The following is an 11,683-nucleotide window of genomic DNA, read 5'->3' as shown; positions in this document are numbered from 1 at the left end:
CTAACCCTTAACTGTACCCCACAAAACTATAATAAAAATACTGATTATTAAAAAAAAAAACAAAAGAAATTCTAGGAAAAAAAACAAGAACATATGCTCATATGTATTTTTTAAAGGGAGAGAACACAGACCTCACTTTTCCATTTATTTATTTATTTACTTACTTACTTAGTTATTTCCTAGACAAAGGTTCTTGCTGTGTTGTTCAATTGGACTTGAACTTCTGTCCTCAAGTAATCTTTCCACCATAGCCTCCCAAACTTCTGGTTATACAAATGTGAGTCACCATACCTAGCCAGAATTATGTTGTAATAGAAGCGATGAATGCCTTTTTGAGTTGATTTGGAGACTAGAAATTGCTGAGCTTGAGAATATCTCAGTAAATCTCTCCAGAACTAAAAGCAAATAAAAAATGTTGACATAAAAACCCAGAATAGAATGTCCAAGAACTGTGGGGCAACTACAATAGGTGTAATTTTTTCATTAAAAAAAAAACACCAGAAGAAGAAAAATGTATGTTGGATGCCAAATCATTGCTCCAGGAAGCTCAGAGAACACCAATCAGGATAAACAACAAAAATTCCTCACCTGGGCATATGATATTTAAAACCTGAAAATTAAAGATTAAAAATATTTTAGAATAATCAAAGGAACAAAGCACCTTCAAATCTAGAAGGGAAAAAGAATTATATCTGACTTCTCAGAAGAAGAAAAAAAACAAGTAAGAGGACAGTGGAGTGAAATATCAAAACTGTGAGAGAAAAAGTTCATCAACTAAGGGTCTGTGCCCATGTGAAATTCTCCTTCAAAGCTGCAGGAGAAATAAAGACTTATTCAGAGAAAAAAGTGAGCAAGTTGTTCCCAGTAGACCCATCTGGTAAGAAATATTAAGAAATCTTTAGAGATAAGGAAAATGGTAAAGTGGGATAGTGTTATTGAAAGCAGGCTTAGATTACTTGTAAATGTATATTGTAAATGCTTGGCACCCAACTAAAAAAGTTAAAAAAAATAAACAAATAAAAACCATAAAGATAACAGTTATGCAAAGAAAAGAGATAAAATGAAATTTTATGAAAAGTTCTACTAAAATTACAAATGGTAGAACGAGAAAGGGTGACAAAAATTAAAAGTAAAATAGGGCAAAAAATAAATGGTATCAAATATGTTATATATTAATTTAACTAAATCTGTAACATTTTTTCATGTCAATGATCTAAATGCAAATTATTTTCAGCAACAATTTGGTAATAATCTAAATGTCCATCAATGAATGTTTAAAATACATGACAGACTTATAGCAATAATAATACATAGTGTATTATGTATAGCTAACATACTCATCTATATGAGTACATGTTTTACATATTTAAAAAAGAATAAGAAGCTCCTCTTTGAACTGTTGGCCAGCCCTTCAGAATAGAGTGGAAGCTTGAAAGATGTACCAGCAGAGGCCATAAGCAAAGGATTCAATAAGAGTTTATAGAAGGTCACAGATTGTCTTTAATCTGGGGGAAGCCAGAAAGAGCACTCTATGAAATGAAGGTTCCAACACAGAAGAGCAAGACAATGTCCTGAAAACCTGCAGCTTGGGCAGGTAAGATGTACACATGGATAAAGAAAGCATCTCTGTAGACCTTGCCCTTTTCCATATCCCTCATCCTTTCTTCCATGACATCCTGGCAGCAGAACACCTAGTCCCAGAATCTACATTCACTTTTTCTTATTTCATGACTCATTTTTCAGGGGTACAAAGATTTTATGTAATATACAATTCAGTATAAAGACTGAAGCAGTCATTTCAATCTTTAAGATATCTAACCCATTCTAAAGTATGCTTACAATTCTCATAGGAAACTGATGGCTATAAGCTTATATGTCAAATAAAAAATGTATCTTGCATACATAAATATATACAGACTTCTATTTAAGATGTGCACTTTACAGATAACAGAAAATTCTTAAACAGTGATGAAAAAGAGCCTATGAAATTATCACCCAACCTGTTTAGCCCCTGAATAATGCCAGGAGGCTAATTCTACCATCCTAGTCAACTATAATTAGCATACAGGCCTTTCTCCTTAGGCTTCCCCATCATGGATCCAGGATGACTGCTTCACCCTTCGTTTAGGTGTCCGTTTCAGGCCAGAAAGGAAGGAAAAACAAGAAGTTTCAGGGCTTTGGACAGGAATGTAAAGGTTTTTCAGAAACCTCCACACTTGTGCTTAGGATGTATTGGGCTCAACTGTTTCACATGGACACTGCTACTTGAAGGACATGAAGAAACCATGTGTACCACTTACAGCATTGAGGGTTGCTGCTCTCATACGAAAAATGACTCTTTTAAGAACTTTAATGTGTACTTATTCACCTTCACCATTCATATTAACTACAAATGGAACTGTTGGATCCAGTGGAATCAAAGAAAAGGGCTTTGGAATCCAGTAGACATGGCTTGAAATCCCAGCAATAGCACTTGCCAGCTGTATGTGTGGACACATTAATTTGTGCTCTTTAATACCATTTTCTAATTTACTCAAAGGACATAAAATATCTTTTATCTCTGCCTATGTAGGCTGTAAATCCTGCACTTACCTGTGTCACTTAGCAGTACATTAAGGCTACATCTGGCATTTTTGATGGCCAAAATTGCCCTGGGCAAGTATATGACCACTCTCAATTTGATGCTTATTGCTCTAAAAATTGAAAAGTGGCCACAGTACTGGGCAGTTGTGAAGACTGTATAAATCCACCTAAGCAATATGAAAAATTAAAGTGTCCTTGTAAATTTACATTCTTAAACTGGCAATTAATTTGGAGGACAGTCCTGTGCACTATTTTTTTTTAACTGTCAGCCCACAAAAATACCTTCAAACCTCAGTTTGGAAAGGCCTCTGACAAGCTGCTTACCTTAGTGAAAACACACTAAACGCTGTGTCTCTGATCATCCCATAGCTTTGTTCAGATATTTTTTGAAGAATTATACAGTAATTAGCATTTAATCAGTACTGAGTGGATCCAGTTGAAATCAGTAGTGATCTAAAAATGAGAAACCTTGTATTTCGTAGCTGCATTTTTAACTAATAGATTAAGCAGTTGTTACTTGTATCGTAGCTACCCTAACTTCCTGCATGTTTCCTATTTACCTGGTGGAGCTGAACTATTCAGAGTAGATTACCGGCACATAAGAAGATATTATTGAAAAATGAATTTATTTGTACTTAAAAGTTTACTGTACATCTAGAAGTGTTGTTTAAGACACATAACAACTCAAACTCAAACAAACAACTCAAACTGTGTTGGATTTTGAAAAAGTTTAATCAGAAGGCATTAAAAATCGCCTCTTACAAAATACAGCAAACATTTAATTCAGTACAAAACAATAAACATAATTTTTGGTCTGCAACATATTACCAAAGTATTCTTCCTGGGATTGTGGATTCCACTGCTTTTTTTTTTTTTTATTATGTTTATTTATAGATTTTAATTTTTTACTAGGATTCAGATGAAAAGTCACAAATTTTCCCTCTCATCAACAATTTATTCATTCATCTACTTATTTTTATGAATTGATATACTGATGCTACACTAATTAGTCTCAATATAATCTTATTAAATCATAAGAATTAGGCAGGGCTTGGTGGCTCATGCCTATAATCCCAGCACTTTGGGATGATGAGATGAGAGGATTGCTTGGACTCACAATTTTGAGACCAGCCTGGACAATTTGGTGAGACCTTATCTCTACAATAAATCAAAAAATTAGGCAGGTGAGGTAATGCGTGCCCATAGTTCCAGCTACTTGGAAGGCTGAGGCAGAAGGATTACCTGAGCCCAGCAAGTTGAGGTTGTGGAGGCTGTGAACATGCCATCGCACTCCAGCCTGGGCAACACAGTGAGACTCTAACTCAAAAAAAAAAAACCAGAATTTTCAACAAATGTTCACTCCAGACAAGTGGAGTGTAAGAATTTGGGTGATATCATGTTTATTTCTGTTTGTGTAATTTGGTGTAATGTCCATACCTTGCTTCGAAGTAAAGAAGAGACTTTATATATAAAATAACTTGACCTGAGCATACCAAATGGTGAGGTCAACAAAAGAGAGAATTACAGAATGGTAAAAGACACAGGACAAAAGGACCAGAAATGGAGGAAAGATGGAGGGGAGAATAAGAGCTGAGGGAGAAAATTTTGCGGAAGTGGGTGGAAAAGGAGTGCATGAGGTAAGGTGTAGGAGGAAAGAAATACTAGTGTGTTCATAGCCCTATCAAAACTTTTATGAAAACATAGGATATCTACATATTAAACACTTTGACATCAAATTGCTGTCCATGGACCTCACCAAGGGGATCCAAAACAGTTGCTATAGGAAAGGAAGATCATTGTTCACTTCTCTGTTTTTCCTCCTCTAGTGAAATCCTCATGCCAGTTGTGTGTCAAAAGACTCAAAATTCTCCACCAAATACTTGATGTTATCCCTTTAGATAGTTCAATGTCTACATATCTTATGTAATTAAAGCTTATTACTTTTGGAGGATGTCTGGTCTGCTGAAGGTGCATGACTGGACAATGGGTTTCTCATTCTTCAAAGGTCAGAGAAGCAAAGCCCTTCTGGAGCAAAACTTGCCCTAAAATATGCTATTCTTGGAGTGCATTTAGGATGGGTGAGGACGCAGCCTGCTTCCCTATGCTGACTTTCCTGAGTCACATAAAAAAAACCTTACACTAAGAAGGAAACTTATTCATTGTCTGCTCTCATTTTGCTGTCCATCTCCTATGTGTGAACCTGTCACCTATGTGTTTTCTGAAAATAGTGTCCAGGCTCAGCTTTAAATCATTCATCAGATTTTGATTCCTCATGTATAGTTCTTATTTAAATAGATTTTATATTTTTCACAAGTTCTATCTCCTTAGATTTACTCTTTAAATAAAAGAGAATAAGATAAAGAATAAGTACCAGAGATCCTTAGGGCTCCCTGAGAACTGGACATAGACCCCAGTCAGGGGTTCATAAACCAGAGGGTGTGCGCCAAGCACATCTGACACCAAGGCCGTCCACTGCTCCCTGTGTTCTTATGCTCCATGAATTCAGTGACCTCAGAGCAGCACCTTGGACAACTACCTGCAGTGATTGCACTTCACTCTCCCACCCAAGACAAAGAAGACATTTTTTAAGGAAAAAATTCCAAACCCCGACCTGCCTGTCATTTCATTCCTTCTTTTAGTTATTCACTTTCATTAAATAACATAGACTTATTGACACATAAGCTGTCAGGCAAACTCCAATGAACAAACTGTGTCACTTTTCATATACTGCTTACATTTTAATAGAAAAAGCAGGGATATATTAAGAATTATATAATATTAGGTAGAATAAGAGGTATGAAGAAACTTTAGCTGTGTGTGGGCTTCTGTAGCCAGCTGTCTCTGAGGAAGACACATTTGAAAAGAGACCTGAGTGAAGGAAGTTCTTTACTTGAGTAGAGTCATGAGATCGGGGAGGGAATACCAAGCATCATGGCTTCATTTATCTCCCCTGGGATGAAGTACACCAATTTTCTGATGGAGTCTTCATTCTTTGCACTAGTGGAATTGCACCTTTTTTTGTAGCCCTCATTTAGCTCTAAGCTATTTGTTTCTGGGTAAAGGTTTTCTCATTAGAGAAAATAGTAATAGAATTCAAATGTAAATATCTCTATAGTTCTAGCTTCTTCAAAGACTGAGGAAAGAGCATCCCTTGAGTTCAGGATTTCCAGGTTACACTGAGTTATGATCACTCACAGAACTTCTCTCTAGGTGACAAAGTGAGGGCTTGACTCTATAACAATAATATAATCATAATAATTATATTCATATAATAATTTAGGAATCTCTTTCATTTGGTGTGTAGAATATATTGATTTCCTTATGGTAATTTTGGTTAATAATAATTTTTATCCCAAAAGGTTTGTTGTCTAATTGAAGAATAATTATGTTATTGCTTTTTAACTTTGTTTACTTAAAATTACAATAACACCTTCATCATTTTAATTGTGCAAAATAATTTGATACCCTGACTAAGATCAGCTATATAAAATGTATCAAATGTATTTTTAATATTGATTCTTAGTTTAAATATACAAAACAACATAAATGTTGGACAGTCCTCATAGATTTTATAAGTGTTTTTGTCTTATTGAACTAAAATTGCAAACAATCATACTGCACATTCAGTCAGTTTAACTTTATTAAGGACATACCATATAAAATCAAGTATTTTCAAAGTTGGAGTCTGTTCTCAGCTGTACCTTCAAATAAACTAAAAGGTAAATGATTTATTTTAACCAGCATAATGAATAGATATGTATAGAAGAGAAGAAACAAGTCAGTGTCATATATTTTAGAATAAATAGTTTAGAAAAAGGTGATTAAGTACATTCCATTTTTAAAGAATTTACAAATCACTTGTGGAAGCAAAATAACTGTGAAATGGTATGAAAACTTGTCAAAGAGATATACTGACATAGGTATCAACTTAGTCTTCAGTCAGCCTCTTCAACTTATGTACACATTCACTTCCACTAGCATTTAGAGAAAAAAATACACCTACATGGCAAGTTAATCTCCACAACTAAATAGAATTACAGGGAGGAAAACAGAAATTCCATATTTCAAATTCCCATAATGACTAACAATAACCAAACCTTCACAGTAATAAGGTCCCACAACGGCACAGTTTAAAGCTTCTTAAATGATTGCAAAATCTCAGAGAGCATAAATCACCTTGGACAAAACCTGGAAGAGTACTGTCTAAAATGGAGAATTCAACCTAGAGGAATGAGAGCAACATCTAGCAAATAGATAGCTCAGTCGGGACAAAAAGGCACCTCTAGACTCAGAAGGCTGCTCCCCATACCCTATCCAGACCAATGTTCCACATTTGCTGCTTCACAAAATTCACAGAAGCAAAACCTCTGATATCAGGATCATTATTTACTGGTTTTTAGGACATGGCCACTTTCAAAAAATGAATAAAGAAAAACTATCGTCCTATTGTAACAGATAAAAGGGAAGAAAAAGTGATTTTCAGACTCAAGGGATGTAATATAAAATTATAGAGGAAGGAGCTCTCTCCTCTTTCTGTGCTTTATTGGTGTAAAAAACTGTCACCTAACATCTTATGATATAGTCCTAAATTTTTTAAAAAATAAAACATTTAAACAAGATGTAATTTCCTGAAAGCTTTATGATATAAAATGAGATATTTCAAATATAGAGCTCACCAGTGAGAGCATTCCAAAGCATACCTATGTGCTTTATGCCTCTCACCTTCTATCATGGGGTGGCATGCAGTTGAAATGATATGCCAGCATGTCCAAAGCTTTACCAAAATTTTATGAAAAGTTAGAGTATCGCCGGGCTCGGTGGCTCAGCCTGTAATCCTGCGCCTTTGGGAGGCTGAGGTGAGTGGATTGCCTGAGCACGCAGGTTCGAGACTCGCCTGGGCAGTGAGATCTCATCTCTACAATAAATCAAAAAATCAGCCAGGTGTGGTAGCGCATGCCTGTAATTCCGGCTACTCGGAAGGCTGAGGCAGAAGGATTGCTGGAGCCCAGCAGGTCAAGGCTGAGGTGGCCAGGAGTGGCCACTGCACTCCAGTCTGGGCGACCGAGTGAGACTCCAACTCAAAAAAAAAAAAGCTAGAGTATCTACATATTAATTACTTACACGTGAAATTCCTATCCACAGAGGGGACTCAAAGCAGCTGCTATATGGATGATAGATCTTTGCTCACTTGTCATTTTTTCCACCACCAATGGAAGCCTTGTGCCCATTTGTAGGTCAACATAATTAATATTCTCACTTGGATGACCTGATATGATCCCTTCACACAGTTCAGTGATAATATCTCTTCTGTGATTAAAGTTTATAACCTCTAGAGGAAGTCTAAGATGCTGAAGATGCATGACTGGACAATAAATTTATAATTGTTTACGTCTGAAGGGCAAAACATTTCTGGAGCAGAGCTTGCCCTGGGATCTCCTTTTCAGGGAGTGCATTGGGAGATGCATGAGGATGAGCTGCTGCCCTGTCATGTTGCTTCGAGTCACACAGACAACCTCACACTAAGAAGAAACCTTATTCCTTGTCCCCTCCCATTTTGCTGTCCATCCTCTAGATGTGCTAATCTATCTCCTTGTGACCTTAGAATACATAAATCAGGGTCAACTTTAATCTGTTAATTCAGGTTTTCATTCCTCAGATAAAGTTCTTATTTAAATAGATTTTAGATATGCTTCATTCAAGTTCTAGCTCCTCACATATATTCTTTAATAAAAGGGTACAAAATGGATACAAGGGATTCCCAAAAGTCCTTGAGAACTAGATACCAGAAAGAGGCACACAAACCTGAGGGTAGGGTATGTGCCAAGTACAGTTGACATCAGGACCATCCACTGCTCCTTGTGTCCTTATGCCCCATCAATTCAGTGACCTCAGAGCAGAATGGGGAGAATGCAAGTCTATAGTAGTTTTTGTGGTGGTAGAAAAGTGGGAGAGTTAAGAAAGCTAATTCCTCATGATCTATATGGCACAACAAGAAATAATTTCTTAAGAAATGAGAAATTAAGTACCAACACAGGCATGTTACTTAGCGATGTGAAGTTAAACATCAAAGTTACAAAATCTATAAATAAAATAAGAATTGCCTTTGAAACACTTCCCTTTGTCATTGTTATTTCAGTTTGATCAGACCTGACTTCCACGTTCTAGCACCTGTATTTCTTACCTTGGGCTTTCTCTAGCTTCTGCAGTCCACTTTTTCCTGAACACCTGCCATCTGGAGAAATGATGCACCAGGAGTAACCCTTTACCACTGAACACTGGAGTGTGTTGTAAATACAGTTATAGTGGTGAAGATTAACTGTAATTTTAAATAAATGGCTTTAAAATGCCATAATATAATTAGGCTATTAATTAAAAGACAGCAAGTCTTTTGAGAGGATAATTATTATTAACAGAAATTACAATAATACAAGTAATACATTCTTGCACACCAAATGAAAAACAAAAATTAATATATCCTCATATCCTTCCACCTTGTCTATTTCAGAAACAAGGCCTCACTCTGTCACTCAGACTGCAGTGGAGTCCAGATTATTTCTCACTGTAACTTGTAATGCCTGGCCTCAATGGTACCTCCTGCCTTGGCCTCTGGAGTAGCTAAGACTAGAGACAAGTTTTCTTTTTAATTTTATATTATAATCTCTGTAAGTAAATGTTTATGATCCAACATATATTTCAGTGCAAAATATGAATGGAAGTACTAAAAAAACAAAATTGTGGCATCATATAAAAAATGACTAACTAATGTTCATGAATTTTCTCCAGGTGAGATAAATGAAGCTATGGTGCATGCTAATCCCTCCCTGGTGTCCTGGCTCTCTCAGGTAGGGAGCTCCCTTTGCTTGGCTCTCTCCCCAAATAAGTATTCCTGAGAGACATTTGGTCCCTGACCTCACACCCACCCTTTAGTTGTTTTCATAGCATTTCTTCTACCTAGCATCATATACTTCTTAATGTATTCCCTGCCTTCTCTATTAAAATGTGAGCTCTATTTGGGTTGCGACACAGTTTGTCATCGCAGTATCCCTGATATTGTAAGTAGATGTTCAATAACTCTGTGTTGATTGAGTAAATAAGTATACTAATCAAGGAAAAGAACAATGAAATAATTTGAAGACGTTTTGGGGATTCCACAGTTTTCCCTAAAGAAATCTACTGTAGCTGAATTAGGAAGAAAGAATGTAGTAACTGCCCATATGTGCTACCCTAACTTCCTGCCTGTCTTCTTATATTGTGGAGCTGGACTAATCTGACTAGATTATTAACACAAAGAAAAATTTTTGAAAAATGAATCTATTTACACTTAAAAGTTTACTGTACACCTAGAAGTGTTGTTTAGGACAGCCATCACCTCAAACTGTTTTGGATTTAGAAAAAGTTAAATTAGAAGATGTCAAAAATCACTTCTTAACAAATATAGCAAACATAGAATTCAGTAAAATATATAAAAATAATTTTTTATATGCAACATATTACAAAAATATTCTTTCTGGGATTATGAAATTCCACTTCTATTTTTCTTATATGTTTACTTCTACAGATTTTAATTTCTTACCAGGATTAAGATGAAAAGTCACCAGTTTTCCCTCTCATCAACAATTTATTCATTCATCTGTTAGATTTTTATATATTAATACACCAGATGTTATACTAATCAGTCTAATTAACTATAATCTTATTGAAGTCACAAGGGTTTTCAACAAATGCTCATTCTGGAAGAGTGAAGTGTAAGAATTAGGGGTGATATCGTTTTTATTTGTTTGTGTAATTTGGTGGAAAGATCATGACTTGTTACGAAGTAAATGAACGTTTTCATATATAAAACAACTTAACCTAAATATACAAAATGATGTGAGGGCAAGAAAAGAGAGAATAAGAGAAAGGTTAAAGTCCCAAGGACAAAAGGACAGAAAAGGGGGAGAAAGGTAGAGGAGGAGAACAACATCTGAGGGAGAAAATTCTGTGGAGGTGGGTGGAAAAGAGGTGGAGCTGGAACCATTGACTCAACAGCTGAGTGATACCCCACGGGGCACAAAAGCCGGGTTGTTCCATATAGGAAAGCAGTCTGAAGTCCTGGAGAGGCACACAGGAAAAGGTCCTGAAGCCACAGCAGCTGCCCAGAAAGAGGCTGAAAAGCCCAGAGCAGGAGAGACCAGGCCCAGAATGGCTCGACTATTCTTGTTCCACAAGCTAGGAATCTGTCTGCTGTGGATCCAGCCTTCCAGAGCCGCCAAGCCCGCGTGGATGGACGAAGTTTTCAAAGCATGCAGTCGCGAATTAATCCGCGCCCAGACTGACATTTGCAGCAGGAGCACGGTGGGAAGGAAGGCTCAGAGTCTGGAAGACGCTTCTCTGGCATCTGGGCCAAGTGCAGGTGAGAGCTCCCGCCCCCACTGCCTTTCCGCACTTCCCATTGGTTGCCCTTGGGAGGCCGAACTTGGGAACGGTGATCGCTGACAGCCCGCGCTCTGCCGCCACTTTGCTACCTCTGGTACTTAGTTTGGGCCTTTCCTTTGTAAGGCGCTTTCATAGGAATAGTCTCACGGGGAACTCACCAGGGAGACTGAAAAATGCGGGAATAATCAATTCCCTCGCTCTAGAGTTCAGTGGTGTCCTTTCCGCTTGGCAGCTAGAGCTGTAGGGTGGAAATGAGGTAATAGCCACAGCGGAGGTGAGGCCGCCTAAAAACCTGCAGGTGGCCAAGTGCACTTCTGGGTGGATCAACAGAAAAGCTGGGCTGGCCACACAAGGGAGTGAGTGCTAGTGAGCAGCATCTGGACGTTGCATCTCGAATTGAGAGAAAAGGGGGCAAAAAGTGAGGCGGTGAGCTGGTTATTAGTCTATTTGTGAGCCAAGGGCGCTGAGGCAGCACCTCTATCAGAGTCCTGGAATAACAGACAGACAAAGGCTTAGGTTTAATAACTCTTGACATTGTCGAAAATCTAGGCTGTGGCCTATGCCATCGGAAACATCTTTTAATAAATAAAATAAAATGAGAAGAAAAAGGAAAAGAAAGAAAGAGAAGGAAGATAAGGAAGGGCGGGAGGGAGGGAGGGAGGAAGGGAAGATCCCATAGGAACTA

Source organism: Carlito syrichta, unplaced genomic scaffold (genome assembly GCF_000164805.1).
Source record: "Carlito syrichta isolate Samal-C Ts95f unplaced genomic scaffold, Tarsius_syrichta-2.0.1 Scaffold303586, whole genome shotgun sequence".
Taxonomy (NCBI): Eukaryota; Metazoa; Chordata; class Mammalia; order Primates; family Tarsiidae; genus Carlito; species Carlito syrichta.
Note: the sequence above shows the minus strand (reverse complement) of the source record.